The sequence below is a fragment of the Canis aureus genome, chromosome 24, assembly GCF_053574225.1.
Source record: "Canis aureus isolate CA01 chromosome 24, VMU_Caureus_v.1.0, whole genome shotgun sequence".
In the NCBI taxonomy this organism is placed as follows: domain Eukaryota; kingdom Metazoa; phylum Chordata; class Mammalia; order Carnivora; family Canidae; genus Canis; species Canis aureus.
Window position 1 is genome coordinate 10016033 of NC_135634.1, and position 21997 is coordinate 10038029.

At 42.9% G+C, this 21997-nt stretch overlaps 1 long non-coding RNA gene across 3 annotated transcripts; it reads left to right on the top strand.

The window, feature by feature from the left end:
• Positions 1 to 89: 89 nt before the first annotated feature.
• On the top strand, positions 90 to 21997 carry LOC144295742 (uncharacterized). Of its 3 annotated transcripts, XR_013362833.1 has the most exons (5): positions 90 to 315; positions 4634 to 4768; positions 12408 to 12944; positions 13200 to 13647; positions 13775 to 14089. It is a non-coding gene; the product is annotated as an uncharacterized LOC144295742 (long non-coding RNA). The 3 variants fall into 3 exon arrangements; XR_013362835.1 differs by lacking the exon at positions 12408 to 12944; XR_013362834.1 differs by lacking the exons at positions 12408 to 12944; positions 13200 to 13647; positions 13775 to 14089 and adding an exon at positions 21754 to 21997.

The window sequence follows — 21997 nt, forward strand, 5'->3', positions numbered from 1 at the left end:
CTATGCCCAAATAAGAATTCTCTTTCGTGATTTGTGACGTCAGCAATTACTTGAGGGATGACTGGTTTTGTCTGGATGTCCTGTGTGTTACATACCTACCGGTAAGAAGTTACCAGTTCAACTGTTTCCCAGGAACAAAGAGAAGAATTTGTTCTTTGGGGAAGCTGGACCAAAGCCAGTGCATGCCTCTTCTCAGATGGGTGTGCTTCTTCAATCCAGTAGACTCTCCTCAAGTGGGACTCTGATGCAGATCTGCTAAGTTTCAGGAGAAGTGGGAAATATCTATTTTCATTGGAAACTTCCAGAATTTTAAAAGTTAGTGCACAGCTTCAAAACATATTTTAAATCTGTCTGTGGCCGCTTGTCCCACTGCTGCCTCTGGAGACCTCTGGTTTGGGAGCATGTTGCTGTAGGGGAGGACAGGAAGATGTCTGGGAAGGGAAACGGGGCTGTCATCTTTCCACTTCTTCTGAGCCTTTTTTCCTCAGAGTCATCTGGCTATTCTTCAGTCCATGAATTCCATTTCTGAATGACTGGGGTATGTGATTTCCACCTTATCTGGGGCTACAGCCCAAGTGCTGGGACAGTTTATTGATGGTATGCTGAGGTAACAACCCTGCTGTCCACAGTTTCTCTGAGCAGTGGTGAAGGGCTGGCTTGGGTAGGGTAGCTGGCTAGTCCCCCTGGCCCTGTCCTTCCCTTCCTCCTCTGGTATGCAGCAGGAAGGTAAACAGCCTTGAACCCAGGGCTCTTTCATCTGCTAGACAGAGGGGAAGGGAGGATAAGCGCTGAGTGCAGATAATTACTTCAGACGGCAGAGTGAACCCGTGTATCTGTGTGAGCACTTGAAGTATCAAAGCAATGCAGCAAACCCTCCTCAAACACCAGTTTGACACTTTCACCCTTCTTGTTATGAGCAAAGATCTGAAACTTCTAAGCAGGTGTGTCACTTTATTTTTATTTTTTTAAGTAGAGGGAGAGCAGCCAGTTCATTTGCATGATCTCTTGCAGTTCTCTTCCAACAGAGCCAGACAGAGATACATGTTTAAATGGTTGTCATGGAAACCAGAGAGCCTAGCTCTCCCCCAAGGTCTGAAGGGAGGATGATGAAAAGTTTAAAGCAATCACCATGGAAACCTAGAGCAGATTCAAGGCAGGTTCAGATCCCCAGCACTCTAACTAACAAGCAGACAAGTCTTCAGGTGCTGGAGTCATACAGGATGGTAGATTATGTAGCTGCTAGCACCAGAGCTGACCCAGGAGCCACATCCACAGTTATGGGCTCCCAGCATCCCCTTGGATTGGCAGTGAGGTGGATGCGTTTCCCCAAAGCTCAGACTTTCACTCTTCCTCTTTTGAGGTGGAGCTTGGAGCCTCTCCTGCCCATCCTTCCTTTTATCTTATTCCCCCCGCCCATCAGTTTCCTCAGTGTGGCAGGAGCCCACAGATCTGTAGTAATAAATGGAGCCCTGCCCATGTCTGCAGACGTAAGACTTTCAAGGCCCAGCCTCGGTTTCTCCATGGTCTCTACCAAGATGTATCTCCCTTTCATGTTCACTAATAACCAAAATGAAGTCAAAGATTCCTGTCTTCTATGACCTTGAGTAAACAAATACACTTGAAAGCACTTCCTATACTTCAGAGCCCTTTCTGTAACTCCCATTTAGGGGTGGGGAACTGGTGCTATAGCACCCTGTGGAGGAGTGTGTGTGTGTGTGTGTGTGTGTGTGTGTGTGTGTGTGAATACATGGAGACCTGACTGAAGCAGTGATATATGTGTAGGACACTGTGAGAACATGCTTGCGGGGCAGTAGATGGGGAGATGGAAAGAGGATATAGCATAGGAGGAAAATACTTGTCACCACAGAATTCTACTTTTCCTGGAAGGCAATGCTTCAGGAGACCACTTGGAAAGAGAGACGTATGTAGTTTGAATTCTGACCACAAAGAAGTTCATTCAATAAATGTTTATTGAGCACCTATTTTGTACCAGGCACTAGTCCCAGTACTTGGGACACAACACTGAGCAAAACAGAAACCTCTACTTTTGTGGGGCTCACCTTCTGATGGGGGGGGGCAGACCATAAACAGCAAGCAAGAGATAAATAATATAGTCTATTAGAAGGTGACTGGATTTATGGATGTAGAGAAGGGTAGAATAAGGTAAGGAAGATTAGGGGCTGGGTTGTTCCAGAATATGTATGAAAAAAACTGGGCAAGGAGGACCTCACCAAGAAGCGACAGCTGAGCAAAGACTTCAAGGAAATGAGGGAGTGAACGATGCAGACAGACATTTGCAGGGAGAACCTCCCAAGCAGAGAGAGGATCCGGTGAAAAGATCATATATTCCAGAAGATTGGTGTGAGTGGGATGGAGTAGGTGAGGGAGAGAAGTAGAAAACTGGGCCAGAGATATAAGGGCTAGGTTGACACACAGGGCCCTAGAGGACTTTGGTTTTTACTGTGAAGGAGATGGGAGTCCAAAGGAGGATGTGGATGGATCTGACTTCTAGTTTTCCAGGCTCTTCCTAGCTGCTGTGTGGAAAAGAGACCATAGGGATGGGATGGAAACATGGAGAATTGCAAGGCTCCTGTAATCCAGGAGAGAAAAGAGAGTGATTCCAACTAGATGGTAGTAGGGGTGGAGCTGGGGCAAAATGGCCAGATCCTGGGTGCAGTATGAAGACAAAGCCCACGGGCTTGGTGTGGGCTGTGGAAGAGATGGCCAAGGGTGACTAGTAGGTTTTGGCTGGAGCAACTGGAAGGATAGACTTAGAACCAACCTAGCTGGGGAGGATGGTGTGAGGGAGAAGACATGGGTCCAGGTTTGGATTTAATTTTGATGTCTATGGTGATGTTCTATGTTAGTTGGAAATGCCAGACTTGAAGTTTGGGGGCAGAGCTGGCCTGCACACATCAATTTGGGAACAGACAGTAATGGTGCTGGAGGGGGTCACCGAGGGGCTGATGGAGATGGAAGCGAAGAAGAGCATGGATAGAAGTCTGGAGCTCCAGCAGCAAGTCATGGAGTCATGTAGGAATATGGGAGGAAGGCAGAGAAGGAGCAATGCGATGAGCAGGGTGGAGAGAACCAAGAGAGGCTGGAGGCCAGAGCCCAGTGAGAGAAGTGCAGGAGGGGAGCTGAAGTTACCTGTTGCTTCAGGTGTGGAGAGGCCAGTGGGATGAGCATCCACCCTGCATTTAGCAGCACACAGGGCCCCGGTGGCCCTGACGGCCCCTGACAAGAGTGAGTTGGGAGGTGTGACAGGGACAAAGTGGGTCATAGACTGGGAAGTGAGGCACTGGAAGGAGCAACTGCAGGTAGCTCTTTCCAGGAGTCTGGCTGCAAAGTCTCTCTGAGTCCCAGTATTCTCAGCACCACACCCGAGAAACTACAGAGCTGGTAACTGGGGTGGGGACGGTGCTGACTTTTCTTATCACAGACTTGTCTAGACTTAATAGCGGTTCTGAGTATGAGCAACTTTAGTGGTTCTTGCTTTCTGGAACGTGAGACAGAAGAAGGGATGGTCAGGAGACTCGTGGCAAAATTAGGGATCAGGGCATGTGAGCTGGATGGATCCTTACAGCTCATGTCTAGCATTTTATTGAACTAGAAATGGGGGCCTGAGGTCACAGCTCTGTTAGTTGCAGATATTTCATTTGTTGGAATTATCATCACCTTCTTCTTTCAGCCTTCCTAACAGGCTCTCACCTTCTCTTTTTCTTCCTACAGCTCCACCCCTAGATTTTAAGGGCCTGTTTGGAACTCACCAAGCAGTATATATATAATGAATAAAATATTTAACACTTTTTTAAACCTCTCAGAAGTCACCCACCCACATGACAACAGCCATTTCTTTCATGATGCCTTTCAGCCTAACTGTGCCTGATCATTTCTGAGATTTGGAAAGGCTGAAATGCTAGGGTTTTTTTGTTTCCTACTTCCCTTTAGAATTTTGTTCCAGTTGCCATCGAACATCATGGAAAATCAGTAATGAGTCATGCCTGAGATCTCAGCCTCCTATGAAATACCACCTTGCTTCCCCGAGGCCCTTTCCACCTCTGATTCACAGCCTTCGAGCTTACGTTGTCTTTCAAGGAAATTTTCCTTTATACATTTCTGATTCACTGACATTTAAATCACCAAAGCATTAGGAAAAGATGTGCAGTGGTTATGAAGTTTCTTGGGAATTTTCATTAGACATTCTTGGAACTGGGAAATTGTGGTTTTCTGGAATGATAATGGATATGAATCCTAAGAATCTAAAATTCAGCCTTCAGAAACTGAAGCAGCTCGAAATTCAGTGTTTATGCAGACAGAAGCAATGAATCCAGAATGAAGGTCTCTGAGTTCCAGCCCTGGCTCTGTAAGTAACAGAGCTGTGACCTCAGGAAACAAAACAAAACAAAAAACTCTAGGATTTCAGCCTTTCCAAATCTCAGAAATGCTCAGGTGCAGCTAGCCAGGCGCACCTGGCTGGGCAGTAGACACGAGTGTCTATGTCTGGGCTCTTCACTGATTCCTTTCTCAGGCTGCTGCTGTCAGGTACACAAAAGCGGTCAAAGATGGCTTTTATTGGCTACAACTTTCTTACTATGTGAAGATGAATTATAACATTTCTTTTTCTCTGCAGTCAAGACATTTATTCTGCTCCAGGATCAGAATCTTCCTTTTGAAACAAGGCTGTCCTAAAACAAGTCCCAGGACCCGAGGGGCAAACTTTTCCAGCCCAACTCTACAGGATTTCAGGTGGATTCGTGGCCTTAGGGTAAGAAAAAACAGATTTGCATCCCAATTCCCTCTTCCAGCTAAGTGACCCAATGGGCAAATTTTAGCTTAGGTGTCCTCACTGGTAAAATGGGATATGTGCACAATTCATACCTCACCCGGCTATCATGAATATCAAACAAGAAATGTAATGAATGTGAGTGGTTCTTGCCCTTGGCAGCAAATTAAAGCCACTGTAAAGAGTCCAAATAATGCAGAAGTCTGGGCCATACCTCCTTGAACAGTAGTTTTAAATCTTTAGAATCACTGGGGGAGCTTTTAAAGGTGTCGATGCCCAGGCTTTATCCCAGACCAGTCAGGTCAGAATATCTGAGGATAAGACCCATGTATCTAGCTTTTATTAAGTCCGCAGATGATTCCAATAGGCAGTGAAGACTGAGAACCACCAATGAATGTGAAAGTTCTTACAAATTAGTAAACACTAAACACATGGAAGGAATCACTGTTAGAATAAACTTGAAAATTAAATATGGTGATAGTGATGCTGAATAATTGGATGGGGCTTTCCAACATACTCTCAAGGGCTTCACAAAATAAGTATAAAGTTTAATGAAGTAAATATGAGGAATTGAGATCTTCAAAGGGCAAATTATTAGAAAAAACTATAAAAATATTAGTATAACACAAAAAAAGAGAAAATATTGTTATTGTGACTAAAGGATGCTTCTTGGACTTGACATGTACATAAGTCACCTTCAGTTCTTTTTCAAGTGTAGACTGATTCCATTGTTCCAAGGGGGCCTGGGACCCTGGAATTCTAGTGCACACACAGGGGATGCCATTGCTGTGCATTCAAGGATTACAAGCACCAGCCTGGACAACCCGGATTCCAGTCCTTGGTCTTCCATTTCTGAGTTGTGTGACTCAGTGCAGTCATCACTCTTCACTTTTTTTTTTTTTTTTTTTTTTTTAGCAAACCTCCTCTCTCCACTCTTACTTCTGAAAGCACACCTCTTCATACATCATGTGGTTGGACAGACACTGCCAGGTTCTTACTGCCCCTGCCTTTCCTGGGTCATTTGGCTTGCAATTGTCCCAAAGATGGGCCAACATGCTCTATTGGGAATCTTCTCAGGAGCAGCTGGACTGGGGACCCAGAGTGGCAGCCAGTCTGTTGGTGGCAAAGTGGCATGACAGATGGGCTCTTCACCCTCTGAGGGATCCACTGTGCAGAAGAGAAAAAGAGAGAGACAGTCGGAGCAGCATCTGAGCCTCTGCTACCAGGATTTCCCAACACTGGGTTGCACTTCTGCCCTTCTCATGTCATCCAAGAAATTCTCCTTTTGCTTTCCCATTTGAATTACATTTCTTTTAATATTGAAAAAAAAAAAAAGCCTTGAATGATACCTCAGGACAAGTTCTATGCTTCGCTTTACTCATCTGTAAGATGACACTAACGGTGGGACCTAAACCATAAGGTTGTTTTGGAGATTAAAATAATACAATGAAGGGACTTAGTACAGTGTCTGATACTAGTGTTTAGGGCCAGAGATTGCATCTACTTCTGACCATGAGCTGGTATCCAGGGAGTGATCCATTTAAAAGGATCTTGGTTCAAATCTAGACCAGTCCTTCACCCAGTACCAGGATGTCTGCCCTCCATCTGGTCCAGACAAAGTGATTCCCACGTGAGCGGCACAGACTTGTTCTGCCACATTCCCTACTTCATGGACCCAGGGTCAGCCTTGCCAAGCCCATACCCAGACTAGCTATGCATTGGAGGATGTAAGATGAGGGATGGATTAAGATCTGGGTTCTCCCTCGGCCTTTCTCTGAATGCATTTGGTCAAAGTCCAGCTTCCAAAAAATGCAAAGGTCTTTAGGTTCTGGGTCTTTCTGTTGCCATCACAGAAAATGTTATTTCCAGTGTGCCTTTTGAATTGTAGATATTCCTCATTCTAACTTCACGCAAATGCCCCAAGATTGCAGTCCTATGTTGACATTACTGTATATTTAATATCTTGTAACACATTAGAGGTGCTCAAATGGTGTAGCCTGAGGTTGCCTGAAGTGGATTTTGCTCTTATTTCAAATCAACAAATATCGATCAAGCTCTCAGTATTTGTGAAGCCCTGATAGGAGTGCCCTCCCTCACTCTGCCTCTCCAACAGCATAGTGTGAGGCTTATAAAGCTAAAGGCAAACCGAACAGTGGAGGTTGTCACATTTTGAGCTGCAGAGTGTGGGATGCCTGTTGCAATGCAGAAATTACAAAGGTGGGAGACATCCAAGGATCTGGCACACAGAGAACATTACGAACGTAAGGGGAGTGAAAGCAGTACCTATTACTAGAGCAGTGGGCTCATGGTTGGAGCTTGAAATGACGGCTTTGATGGAATCATAGTAGTTCAGCTAGAAATGACAAAAAAAGACAAAATGCTAATTAATATGAAGATCACACACCAGGTCAAGAAAGAATTTGTAACAATACCTAAAGCATTCTCTTGACACCCATTTTGAGAAAGAGAAAGGAACAACTTCCTCAGAGGATAGGCATATTTTTAAAAACCCACTTTTGCAAGTGGGCAGACATGTGTAGGTGGCCTGGCGGAGTGAGCGTGTGGGGGTTCTCTCTCCTTGACGCTCGCTCAAGGCTAACACCAGAACAACAATTCCTGGGTATCCTGTCTGGCAGACTGTGCTGAAGTTTATACTATGTATTTTAGATATTTCTGAGAAAATCGGAATGCTGCCTACATAGCTGCAGGGGTTTCACAGAGAAAACAGCATATCCTTCACTATAAATCATATTTAAATTGGACACTATGCTGAGTATCATACTGGGAAGGGTAAAAGACTCTCTTCCCCTGTCTTTAAAAATCAAGAGCCAGGCTCTGAAGCAGCAGATGTGCCAGGATTAGGGAACCAGGATCTTCGGGCTGGTGCCAGGGCTGGTCTCAGGTTCGAGGAACAGGGGTTGGTGGGATTTGAGGAGTTTTTCTGATCTTGGAACACTTCCTCCCTGGAGGAAGTCCTTATTAAGAATATAAAACATGTGGGATCCCTGGGTGGCGCGGCGGTTTGGCGCCTGCCTTTGGCCCAGGGCGCGGTCCTGGAGACCCGGGATCGAATCCCACGTCGGGCTCCCGGTGCATGGAGCCTGCTTCTCCCTCCTCCTGTGCCTCTGCCTCTCTCTCTCTCTCTCTCTCTCTCTGTGAGACTATCATTAAAAAAAAAAAAATTGAAGAATATAAAACATGTAAAATGGATAAGGCCATAGTAGTGTTAAAAGAGCAACATATTAGCTACAAGAAATGATTGGTTTCTCTTTTAGACCTTCCAGGCACTATGCTAGGTTCAGAGGGGCATGCCCAGATGATAACCCTTAGTTCTAACCCTCAAGGAGGGCAGAAACCAGAGAACCAGAGACACAGGAAGACAAAGAGTAAGCCTGTGGGGCAGGGGCGGGGGTGGGGTGGGGTGGGTGGGGTTGGGAGAGGAGACAGGGTTTCTGGAGCTTGAGGCCTGATCCAGCAGAGCAGGATCCAGTGCCCTGAGCAACCTCAAAACTGTCTCTGTGTTTTCTCTATTGAAATGGGCTCCCTCAAGCTGGCTCATGTGGCAGACTTCCAAATGGGGACTCCAGGAACACACCCCTGGGGTGATGGGGAATTCTCTGGTATAGCCCCTCTCTGTTAGCCCCCTTTTTACATGGCCAATGCCAATGCCCGGCTTTGTTTACCACCCCCCCCCCCCAACCCCACCTCTCCTTGTGTGGTCATCCCTTGGATGGCACTGACTCTAGATTTTGGTATTGTTCTTTTCACCTTCCAAGGCAATGAGGGCTGGCAATTCAGTGGGACAAAATGTCCAAGTAGAAGAAGCCAGGCACAAAAGGCCACATAATATATGATTTTATTTACATGACATGGAGAGAAAAGGCAAATCAATAGATATAGAAAGTAGATTAGTGGTTGCCTGGCACTGGGGGTGGGAATGATGATTAACTCTACATGGTTAACAGAGGTCTTATTGGGGTAATGGAAATGTTCTTAAACTGCATTACAGTGATAATTGAATAACCCAGTAAACTTATCAACAATCATTAATTGTACACTCAAGATGCATAAATTTATGATATGCAGCTACCTCAGAAAAGTTTAAGAAAGTAAGGGTCTTGTAACCAATCACCTTTGAAAAATAATAGGTATTACATACGGCAATTTTACATGTGGCTGTTTAGTTGGATTGTTTTGTTTTTATATTCTTACTTGATTCTCATTTCCTTTCTACTCCAGAATTGGTATTTTATTTTCTTCTTCTTGTGTTTGAAACTTGGTCAGTGTTCATCTTTTAGACAAATGCTATGTTCTTGGTCCAATTTTTCTTCCCCTTGAATTTTCCTTTTCACTTAGCAAATAAATTTGGTTGTTTTCCTAGTTTTCCTTTCACCCACTAATATTTTCTTTTCTTGCCTTAAGCCCGATGTGTTTAGGAATAGACAAAAGATGTTGGCAGGAGTCTCTCCTCCCCTACCTGGTGTTCTATCAACCCTGAAAACCCTTCTCTCTCTAATCCTCAGGAAGTGTCCACTCTGTATTGGGTTTCTGTGCTGCCTTAACATAAAGAACACTATCTTGCTTGCTTTTGTGTTTAAGAAACACTAATTTAGCTTCTCAGAGCCAGTAAAATTTCAGGGAAAGGACTCTCAGGTCTAAAGTCATATTACTGGCCCTAAACAAAAAGAGAAAGGGAATCACACCTATTGTCTTCAGATCCAAATGATGATGAATGGGAACCCCAAAACAAGCATGCCAGGAGTTCAAACTGATCAGTCTCACTAGCTTCTAGAAACTAGATGTTTATCATTCTTTGTACTATTCTGGGTATTTCATGCAACATTTATTTTTATTTGTTTTCAGCTTAGTTAATAAAGTTACCTTGGGAATAGTGGTCACTCATTAAACAATATATATATGCTGTTTGGCTGATATACCTGGAGAGATACATCAGTCTGGCAGATCCCAATTTACTTTCATTTAAACATTTCTTTCTTTTCTTTTCCCCTTCCCTCCCTCCCTCCCTCTCTTTTCTTTTCTTTTCTTTTTCTCTTTCTTTCTTTCTTTCTTTCTTTCTTTCTTTCTTTCTTTCTTTCTTCTTTCTTTGTTCTTTCTTTTTCTTTTCTATTTCCTTCCTTTATTTTTTCCTTTGTTTTACCTGAGTAATCCAGTCTCCATGCACTTTCCAGCGAATATAGTTTACATTTGGAGAGGTCACAGCGTTATTAATGTTAATGTTTGGCATGTTCTCAATTTTGGGCAGCTTCTTCCACGTTCTAAGGAGAAAGATAAAAATCTCAATTGGATATGAATGAATTCCCTCCCACATCCTGTTTATTCCAACAAGGAGCCTTTTCTCAGATTATCCTTCCGGTCAGGAATTCCCTCCCAACCTCTGAGGCCTCACTAATTCCTTGATGGGCTCTTCTCTGATTGTGCTAGACCATTTGATCCCTTCCTTTTCTGGACTCCAGGATATGCTTGATGTGTACTGCTTTTGTTTTCTCACTCAGACATGTACAACCAGAAGGCTTTCAGGGCCCCCACAAGGCCCAGTAGAGAATAAGGATTCAACTAATATTGACTATCTAAGGACTCTGAGTATCCTGAAGTCAAATGGGAAGAACTTGGAAATGGCATCAGTGACCACACAGAGTTATAAAAGCTCTTTAATTATTGAGCAATTCACATGAATGTTCTGGGAGACAGACTGTCCTTCCACAGCTGAAGCAGGAGCAAAACATTTGAAAAAAAACCAGAGGAATGCTTCACTGTGGAGGACTCATGTCTGCCCAACAGGTATTCTCATACCTCTTGTCTGCTAACAAAACCAAGGCACAGATCCCTTGATATCAGAGATGTCCTATGACTCAGTTCTGGCCAATTTGGATAAGGTAAAATCATCAAGGGACTCTGGGAAAATATTTTGCTTCTTCAGAAAATGTGAAAATAGTGTGAGAGCAGTCTCTCTCTTCCTCTCTCTCTCTGTCTCTGTCTCTCTGTCTCTCTGTCTCTCTGTCTCTCTGTCTCTCTCTCTCCCTCTCTAATTTTTCCTCTTCCCTGGCTGGCATTCTTTCTGTTTTTAAACACAATCAATATGTGAGATGATGTCTAGAGCTATGACAGCCATTGTGAGACTATGAGGCACAGGTTGAAGGACAAAAAGCCAACCTACTAAAGATGGTGAAGGGACATAATAGAGACTGAAGGCTCTTCATGACACCGCTGATAAGCTAAAGCAATGCAGCAACCACCTATATCCTGACATTTTTGTTAATGAAAGAAAGATAAATTCCTTTATCTTTTGCCATTTTATCCTGCTATTTAAAAATAGCAAACACTTAACTTTTTACTATGTGTCAACTACTCTTCCAAGCACATTATACATATTAACCTATTTACTCCTCAGCATAAACCTATGAGATAGGCACTATTAGTGTTCCTTTTTTTTTTTTTTTAAGATTTTATTTATTTATTCATGAGAGACAGAGACAGAGAGAGAGAGTGAGGCAGAGACACAGGCAGAGGGAGAAGCAGGATCCATGCAGGGAGCCCGATGTGGCACTCGATCCCAGGACTCAATCCCGGGACTCCTGGATCACGCCCTAGGGCAAAGGCAGGTGCTAAACTCTGAGCCACCCAGGGATCTCCTATTGTTCTTTTTTTTTAAAAGATAAGGAATGTGAGGCCCAGAAAGGTTAGATAACTTGCCAGAATTCACAAGTAGAAGAGTCAGGATTCAGACCCAAGCAGCCTAGATTGCAGCTTAAAGCATTCTTAGTAGCTAGACTAACTGTACACAAGAGTCTATAATTGATGCTTGGGTGGTTCAGCAAGTCACAGAATTATGGACTGTTTTAGAGCTGCAAGGGATCCTTTGAGATGACCTTGAAAATATTTGAGTTAGATCTAACCTGGAACGGTGATCTCTGACTCACTGAAACCTGTAAGTAAGTCATTTTTATATACCACCAGCAACCATAGGAGTGCACTGGCTTCCCCAAAAGCAGTCCCAATATTGGATTTTTTTTTCCCATAGTAATTAGGTTTTTCCCCCACTGTATTAGTTATATCATAATAAAGTTCTCTTAGTCTGCACTTTCTATTTTTTATTTTTTAAATTGATCTTACTCTGTATTTTTTCATTGCTATCATGGCAGTTTATTTTTTCATTTAAATTGTTCATTACTTTTGACTACTTGTAAGTATTAAATTTGTATGCTTCAAGCCATTCAAAAATTATTCCTTGAGACTCTTCTGTGAGTAATGATTCTATCAGACTGATAAGAGACCGTCTAAATTGGTGATCACTCCTCACTTCCTCTCAGTTTGGTTATAACTTTTGCCGTGCTATCTCACATCATAAGGGGTGAGGGAGAGTCTGTGCAAAGACTCACGTCTCCAAATTCCTTTTCAGGTTACCTCACCTCTTACACATGCCTCTCCAACCATCTTTGCCTGATGAAGCCCTTTATTGCTGAGTTTTCTCAAATGTTCCACCCAAGGCCCTTCATCCCCTACCAACCTAAGCCAAAGAGTACAGAAAGTTATTAATTGAGTAGAGCTCATTTCCCAAACTTCAGAACTCAGGACCCATTATTTGTCTTGTTTCTACTTTCAGATTATGGCACCTCAGAAACCAATGCTGGCTACCTGACAACCTCCATTGTTACCTGTGGAGCTGTTCTTTTAAGATTTATTTTATGGTCTAAATTGATTTGGCTTCCATAACAATACCCTCAATGAATCTGATCTCACTGGTAAAATGGAACTTTTTTCTTTAAAAGCAGTTTTCAAGAAGCGGTTTAAAATGTCTGGTATTGTTACTTTATGAAGTACCTATTCTTCAACAATAGAGCAAATAACAAGTACATCTCCTCAGGCTGCACTCTCCTTTGTGGTACTTTGAGAATCCCTCAACTCACTTTTTCTGTCAATTAACCTCTCATTTAAATTTCTCTCTCGAATAAAAACTTTTCTGACCTCCTTCCATTAACCTCTTCTTCATAATACCATTCACCATCTGTTACTTTTCTCTAGATACATTTAATTTCTTGGAAGGAATTTTCATGACAGTAATGGGGCAGAAGAGAAAAACTGGCCAAGTTTACAGACTTAGTGAGATTAAGGAGATGATGATGGTGCTCAGGACTCAAAGGTGACTGATTTTAAACATGCATTCATATTTCAAGAGAAAAAACTCTAGAAAACACCCTTAAACTCTGCTGGGAAACATGCATTCAGTCTCTCGTGCTGAATTACCTGATGGGGACAAAGTCTCTAAAACAAGGAATAAGTACTTGATTGTAATTTATATTCCATTCTCATAATAGTTTCTGTTTGATCCATCAATATTTTTTTAATTCAGACAAGATTCATAATCTGTTGGTTTTTTTTTTTTAATCTCCACCAGGCATAAAGCAGATAGATTTCCTGGGTTACCTATGACAAAAGCTGTTCTTGTCTGAAGATATCTACAGGAGAAAATTAAATCATCTTTCTTGTATCAGTTTTTCATCCATTCTGAAGAACCCTCTCCACATTTCTGGCTTGATGAGTTTGAGTATGTTTGTATCGGGAGCCAGTTGTTCACATTGAACTTTATCTTTCAGTTTGTCAAAAAAAAAAAAAAAAAATCTAGCACTATCCAAGCACCAGGATTAATTTCCAAGAGCACAGAGATTGGAGGGAGGCTGTCAAGGCATCTGGACCTCAAGTTCCCAGCCCCCCACCCAGGACCCCTTAAGAAGCAGTGTAGGGCTCTCTATGGTTACCCATGAGAACCCTTCCCACACTTCAGAAGCTCCATGGCTATGGAAGACCAGTGTCACTTGGGACTCGGGTTCTCTGGTTCCCAGCAGGTATACTGAGAAATTTTTTCACTGTGCGTGTATGTGTGTGTGTATGTGTGTGCGTGCCTGTGTGTTAGGGGAGATGGCTCATCCATTATAGGGCAAAGCTCTAACAGATTCATTCCTTTTCACCTAGATGCAAGTGAAGAATACAATCAATTGTCCTACTGTGACTTGAGAGAACCGAAACTTCCTGCAATTATTATTACCAGTACTGTTTCTTTTTCATTCTTCTCCCAAAGTTGTCCTTGTATTATATCTTTTGAGCAAATGAGCGAACACCTCTAGTCAAAGGGAAATGAATAGTACCAGGTGAATCCCACCCTGTGGGGAGGTTTTATTGACGTGCCACTGGACTCTGTTCTCCCTGTGCCATGTTCAACAGTCTCCTCTGTACTGCTAAATTTATTGACTGCACAAAGCTAAGAAAAAGAATATACTGGATGTCAATGTCAGCATTTAATATTATTTTAACCAAATAGATTTATCTATTGTAAAAAAAAATCAATAAAATGAAATTTAGCAAGAATGAAGGCTCTGCATTTAGGTTCAAAACATCAATTTATAAGAAAGGATGAGGAATACATGGCTTGAATGTGGGAAGTAATGTGCCAGTAAGTAAAGGTTTGGTGGGCCATATGGTGCCTTATGGTGTCCAGTCCTGAGTATTCCAGACAGTGTCTGGAAGAGAGGCTTCATGACAAGATATCTTGAAATGAGGTCATATGAAAGACAGCTGAGAAAACTAGAAACGTTTGTCTGGAAGAAGAGAAAACAATAGTCATCTTCAAAAACTTGAAAAAGTGCATTTGGGGGAATTTTTTTTTTCTTTTCCTTTAAAAATTATTTTTATTTCTATCTGAGCTACATGTACTTGCTTAAAGAGTATAATAATTCTGCACATTTGAAAAGCTTGACTCTTCTCCCCATTTCCATCCCCAAGGGTCTCCGCACTCTCTCCTTTTAGATGATTATTTGATATCTATTCCATGTCTTTAAATAACATGGCTGTATTGCTTCTTTTGGTTTCTCAGACTGGAGTATTATCTTTTGACTCTCTATTTTCATTTGCTTAGACTTCTGAGTACTTAGCATTTTTTACCCATTATCTCAATCTCCTCTCAAGACAACCAGCCCTGTGAGACATTCATTTCATTGGCTTCATCTTCTGATTTGCTCTGGCTGCCCTGAGCCTGATTCACAGCTATCATGTTGGGCCCTCTTTTTATTGTCATCAGGGGGATGCCATTTGCTCCTCTTCTTCGTACCTCCTGTTTGCTGTCTCCTCTTGTTCTTCCTCTTTTCAGTTTTCTCCCTCATTTTATAAAGAAAATCTTTTTAGCACTTTTCTAAAAGTGTACATATATGGGAAGTACATTTTGAAACACTGCATCTTTGAAAATGACTTTGTTCTACTCCCACATTTCAGTAATAGTTTATCTGGGTGTATATTTCAACACTGGAGATAATTTTCCTTCAAGTTTTTTTTTTTTAAGATTTTATTTTTAAGTAATCTTTATACCCAACATGGGGCTCAAACTCACAACCCTAAGATTGAGAGTCACATGCTCTACTGACGGAGTCAGCCAGGTGCCCCTCCTTCAGATTTTTGAAGAGATTGCTCCATTGCCTTCTAGCTTCCAGTATTGCTGGGTGAACTCCAAATCCATTGTGAGTATTAATACTATGTATGATGAACTGAATTTTTCCTCCTCTCAACACTTCTAGAATATTCTCTCTGCTCTTAATGTTTTGGGAAGTGATCTCAAACCATTTATTTGATTATTTTCTTCCCTTTCTTTTCTCTTTTTTGTATGCCCAGTACTTGGATATTGTACTTTCTGGACTGGTCCTATGGTTTTCTTATCTTTTCTCTTTTATTTCTTTTCTTTTTTTTTTTTTTTTTTTTTTTTGTCTTTTTGTTCTATGTCTTGGGGAAAATATTATCTTCTAACGATTCTATTGAGTTAAAAAATGTTTGTCACAATTTTAAATTCGAAGAACTTTTTATTTCCCGAATTTTCTTCTATAATGGCATCTTCCTGTTTAATGGATTTTATCTCGTCTTCCCAGAGATAATAATGACATTGGATTGCTTTTTCCTGCCTAAAAGGTGAAGGTATGGCATCAATGATTTAGCCAGTAGGGCTGCCAATTCTGGGGCCTGTGGGGGAGGGGGTTCTGCCTTGTAAAATGGTTCTTTGGCTCTCAGCTTTTCCCACAGCTGACCTAAGGATTTAGTTTTTTGGGGTTTCCTAAAAAACTTACCATGTGTTTATCTGTCTTCCAAACTCCACATTTTTGCTGCTGCTGTTTCTATTTACCTTATCCTTGTGAGGCTGTACCTTCAGAGGAAAAAAAAATCCCCTTCCTGTTGTTACGATGAATTTTGTTTAGGCGGGAATAAAAATAGAGGCATGTGTTCAACCTATCCTGTTTCCTGGAAGGGTGGAAAGTCTATTTGGAGTCATACAAGGGTTTGCCTTCTAACATTTAGAAATAATCCATATTTTGGGGGGCTGCCTTGAGAAAGAAGCTCCTTTTTCCTGCAAAGGCCAAGCCAATTTGAAATGTCTACCTCTCAGGGATGTGGTTGAAAGGCTTCTAATTCCACTGGCTTGGTCACAAATTAGATAAGGTGCCTACCTGAGACCTCACTCAGAATCCTTCACATCTCTTATTTAAACCTTCTGATTACATTACAGTTATTCTAGGCTTAGAATAATATTCAAATGTTCAAATCTGAGAAAATGTGCTATTGTTTTGTTTCATTTCCATACAGTCTACAGTGTACTTTTGTGAGGGATGGCCTTGGTGAGGAAGTGACACTTTGAGGGAGAGTTTGCTCTTTTGGGTTCTGTCCTCCAAGGATTACAAAGGATGAGAAATATGTCTCTAGCCACCATCTGGGAGTTGCTTCCTCTGCCTTTCTGAAGCAATAGTTGGGGAAGGAGTCTGCTTCCAGCTTGACACATACAACCAACATGTTACAATATTTCTCATGATGAGAAGACCCTGAGGCCCAACCTGGGCAATGATAACACTAGAAAAACAGATGAACTAGGAAATGCATATGTATTGCAAAAAGACTCCTCATGTTTTAAAAGGGTTCTCCTCAATCTTTTGCCAAATAGAAATTAATCCTTTCAGCTGAATGATGCATCTGACAGATGCTGGTAGGGAAAGCTAAATATTAAGGAACATAAGATTATAGTGTGAACCACTGCTAATTGAATAGCATGTCAAGAAAATAATGCACGACTGAAATTGTATTTGGTCAATGGACAAATAAGAGGCCACTTATCAAGATTCCTCTTATATTTAACTTTCCACTCACACAGCCGTCACATGCAGTTGATGAGCATATACGCTCACAAGTAGTTACCTGAGCACACTCCTTCAGCCATCCCTTCAACAACTAAGAAGTTAATGTTTTATAACTAGTTTTTAAGCATTTTCTAATGCTTAACTAATTTTAAACTGAAAATAAAATCCTTTGAATTCAAGATCTGATGAAGAGCCAGCAACCACCCATCCATGCATCTGTCTATCATCCATGCATCCATTTAATGTCCACTAAGGACTCAGAAATAAATTACTACCCTCTAGGAGTTCCCAATTTAGTAAGAAAGACAGATTGTGGACAGAACAATTTGTCTCAGAGCTATAATCCCAATCATTGAAGTATGCATGAACTGCTCTGGGATGCATGGTATGGAGAAGAGAGGCTTCCTTGAGGAAAAGGGGCTTAGTGAAGTCTCAGAAGGACACTGTGGTTGAGGCAGAGGAAGCCATCTACACAGCCTCATGGCATGATGAGAGGAGAGAAGAAGATGCTTATTAAAAACCCAGCAGCTTTAGAACATCGAGGCCATTGGGAGTGTGAAAGTACCAGGAAGTGATGAACAAATAAGCAGGGCCCCAATCCTGAAATATTTTGTGGGCCACACTGACACGTTCAGATTTTATCTGAAGATGAAGGAAAAGTCGCTGATGGATTTTCCACAGAACGGAGATATCGCCATCTCTCAGTCTCCTCTGCCTCTCCCTGGTATGAGTCACCATCATCAACACAGTGATTTTTCAACACAGAAGTCAGAGCATATCCCCCACTGCTTAAAACCCTCCCATGGCTCCATCCTGCTACAAGGCCTCAAGTAACTTCCCTTAATTCTGACCTCATGCTCTCTATTCCCTGCACCTATTCTGCTCCAGCCACACTGGCACACTTGCTGTGCGAGCTTAGAGTACTTCTCTGGTTATTCTATTTGCAAGGAATGTTCTTCCCTGCTAATATCCCGTGGTTCACTCCCTCACCTCCTTTGAGCAAATACCAGCCTTTCAGTGAGGACTACCCTGGCTACCCTATTTTAGCCCATACTCAGGCACACACACACACACAAATGCACACACACACACGTGCGTGCATGCATGCATACATGCCCTCAACACTGTTGATATCCTGTGCCCTGCTGTTTTTTTTTCCTTTTATCCACAGGGCCTTCAAAGATATCATATAATTTATTATTTTTATTGCTTTCTTCTTCCCACTAGACTCTTGACTAGGTATCTAGCAGACATTTTTGTTGTATTCACTATCATGTCCCAAGCAACTAGGATGAAGACTGGAACACAACAGACGCTCAATAATGCTTGTTGAATGAGTGGAAGATTAGACTTGCTGTTTTACAAAAAGACACCCAATAAAAATATGGGAAATGATCTGTGGGGATCTGATGTTGAAGGCTGAGGAGGTGGGTGAGGAATTTGTCGCTGTGATGGTAATGATAGGTTGGATGCAGGAAGTGGCTGAGGGGAGAGAAAGGAGGGCACAGGTGATAATTGCTAAGGAGAGAGAATTTTCAGGACTTGGTGACCAATTATTTGAATGTAGGGCTGAGTGGGATGACTAGCCTGGAGTGGGCACCTACTGATACCATTCGCAGAGGCAGAAGAAGAGAGAAGAGACGCTGTCGGTGAATGGCAAAGACATCATGAGCTGAGTTTCAGACATGCCGTCCTTCAGTTCTCTGTGGGACAGGTGAATGGATGCTTACTGTGTCTATGTATTATGGCGTACATATGGGCTTTATGGCTTCTCTCCCCTCTGTACAGCCCTGATGCAAACATATAATTTTTGCCAAAATCAAAATAACTGATGATAATAATTTATTGTCTTCCCCATGGTCTTTATCTGAGGCTTTAAAAACAACCTCTGTATGAGGCACACCCAAGCTCCTTTCTCATTTCCCCATTGTCCATTTTCACATTGACACTCAGAGGTTAAGTTTTGAATCCCTACACACCCGACACCCTCTAACTTTCCCTGAAATTATCGTGTCTTTAGCTAGTTTACTTGAGACAGGAGCAAATTCACTGTAATCCATTCTTCAGGGAAACCACTAGTGTTTTTTTTTTTTTTTTTTTTTAATGGCAGCAAGGCTCTGGCTTCTCTCCAGTTCCTCAAAGCAGTAACCTCCTCTCATGATAAAACTGTACCCACTTGCTAGAAACTCAACAACTTTGTTCTTCTCTTTCTTCATAGCTCCCAGATGGCCACCAGCTGGTCTGGGCTATTTCTTGCATTCTAATCCCTTTATCCATCCTCCTGGTTTTCTTTTTGATCTCCATGTTTTACCCCTCCTTCTTCCAACAGCCACCATACTATTATACCCCTCTTTGGAAGCACCTATTTTCTAAGAGAATGTGAGGATTTTTTGGAGCATTACATCTTTTTTTTTCCTTTTGTATTATAAGGAAAACCAGCTGCAGGGCCATGTGGGAAGAAAAGCTATCCCTGAGAGGAAGACAACAACCTCCTGCATGAAAGGGGTCAGAACAGACTTTGTTCCCTGAGAAGGCTATAGGGGGAACAAATGCATCCGGCACAATCCAGAAGCCACAGCACAGTCTTCCAGCTGCGCTCGGCACTCTTCATGGGCACAGCAAGATGTCTGGTCCCCATCCTGGCTTTCTAACCAGCCGGCCAGGGTGATGGAAAAATGCACCATTTGATCTCATTTGAGTGCTCTTCTGTTCCAATCTTCCATGACCATAGAGTGGTGCACCCTATCCCCAGTTGTCTGCAATATAGAACTTTTATTGATTTACAAGATTATAGCTAGAAGACTGTCTGAAATGACAAATCAAGGAATTGAAGCTAAGGTGTCTGTATGTCTGTGTCTTCAGCTGTGTTTGTTAGGCCCCTGAGGGTCTGTGTTACACGTGTTGGAGGGAGAGTTTCTGTGAGGTCTTGGCAAAAGCCTCTGCAGGTGATGAGTCTCTGTGTGAGTCTGTCTGTGTGTGTGGTATGGCCTATCCAAGGAGAGGTATGGACATATTTGCACATCTGGCTTGTGTCTATCTCTGTGTGCACACAAGGACCTGTGAGGGGCAACTACGTGTGTGTGACTGTGTGTGTGTGTGTGTGTGTGTATGTGTACAGGACCTGTGTGTGTGGCTGCACACGGGATCTATGTGGGGTGGTAACTGTGTGCAGTGCATCTGGATCTCTAGATGGTGTTTGGAAGTGACTGTGTCATGCCTGTGTGTGTGTCAGAGGGTAATGTGCAGTGTTCTGGAGGGGGTAGCTGTGACTGTCTGGGTGGGAGTTTGAGGGGTAAAATCAGGAGATACATTTGGCTGACTGTTGCAAGGAAATCTGTGGAAGATGTGTGGAGGGGTGTGTGCAGGAGTTTGGAGGGTATATTTTGAGATGTTTGTGAAGGATGTTGGGATATTAGTAAAAGTGTCTATGTGGTGTCAGTGGGGTGTGGAGGGGTTGTAGGGTGTGTGAGAGTGCCTGCAAAGTATCTATAGGGCATTTATGGGGGTGAATGTGTGAATGTAGGAGTGTGTAGGGCTGTTCTACTCTGGAGTATGTAGGGGTGTTTGTAGGGCATTTGTGAAGAGTCTGTACATTTGCCTTTGTGGATATTTGGGATGTCAGTGGGCAAGTTTCTGTGAAGGTGTGGCTGGGTGTGGGGGTGTCTGTAGATCCATGTGCCTCTCTCCATGGGTACATTTATCTGTGGAGATATGGTACATGAAGACAAAATGACCTCAGAAAATGCCCACAGCAGCACACCTTGCCTTGCTTTCGTACCTCATTGTCCCCAGAGTGTGACTGGGACAGGCCCAGTTCCCTGGCCAACAGCGAGTAGCTCCCTCCTTGGGATCCCTAGCCACCAACAGTGATTTGCTGGTGCCTCTTCTGCACACTGCTGGCCAGTATACCACACTGAGGGCATGATATGACTGGGGTATCACCTCTCTCCCATGAGGTGGACAGAGCTGTACTGTCCTGACCCCATTCCTAGGGCACCCACTAATGTACCAAGGGATGCCTCCGCTGATAAAAGCACAAACTTGTCATCTCCAGGACTAACTGGAGAGACAGCAGAGGGAGCATGTCCAGCACCCTTTCTACCAGTAAGCTTTCAAAAATGGTGCAAAAGAGCAGGAGACACTTGGATTTCAATCTGCTTTTCTCCAAAGGGAGAAAATGAGATGTCCTATAGAAATTGTGCTTTTCGGTTTATTCAGCCAGCTTAAAATTAACCAATGATACATCCATTCAGAGGACTTGTGCATCTCCTCATCAAGAGGCCATTGTTGGCAAAGCGGTATTTATGTTTAACGTGTGCAGCATTGGTGTTAAGCATTAACAATTAAGTCCCTTGAGTATCTCCATGATATGGCTTGTACTTGCTCCCAGGTTTGCAAATGGGAGAAGCAAAGCGGAAGGAAATCACAGTCCTATCTAAGCCCCTGCATGGCCCTGACTCCAGAGCTGCTAGCAAGGGACTCACAGGGCCCTCCTCTGGTCACTCCAGCTATGGGGGCGGTGACATTCCCGGAGTGAACTCAGAGGGCCCAAGCAAAAGCAAAAGCTCCCAGGGAGACAGGTGAATGGGCTTATTCACACAGAGGTCCTGGGCAGTACACCTGTGCTTACCATGAGGGGCGTTAAATGCCCTCTAAGTAGAGCTCTGAGTCGCCACCAGAGTGATGGTAGCCAGCTATTTCCTCTGTCTGAAGAAAAATATTTTATTCATTTCAAAGCCCAAAGCCAGGGGTGTTCATTCCTGATGTACCCCTTCTTATTCATTTCAGATAAAACTTCTCCAGTTTCCAGGAAGCACCACAGGTGGCCATTCCGTCTCCACTCTGTTCTGCTGACACAATGAGGGCTTTGTTGGTCCCTTGGCAGGTGCTGGGACGCCACCTGAGCCCCATTCCCAGGATGCCCCGTGTGCTGCCTCCCAGTCAGGTGAGCTAGGTGAATAATCTTCCCTGTCCTCCTTCTGGATATATCTAAATTACCTTGTTTGAATTTCAAAACCCTTCTGGGAGGAGA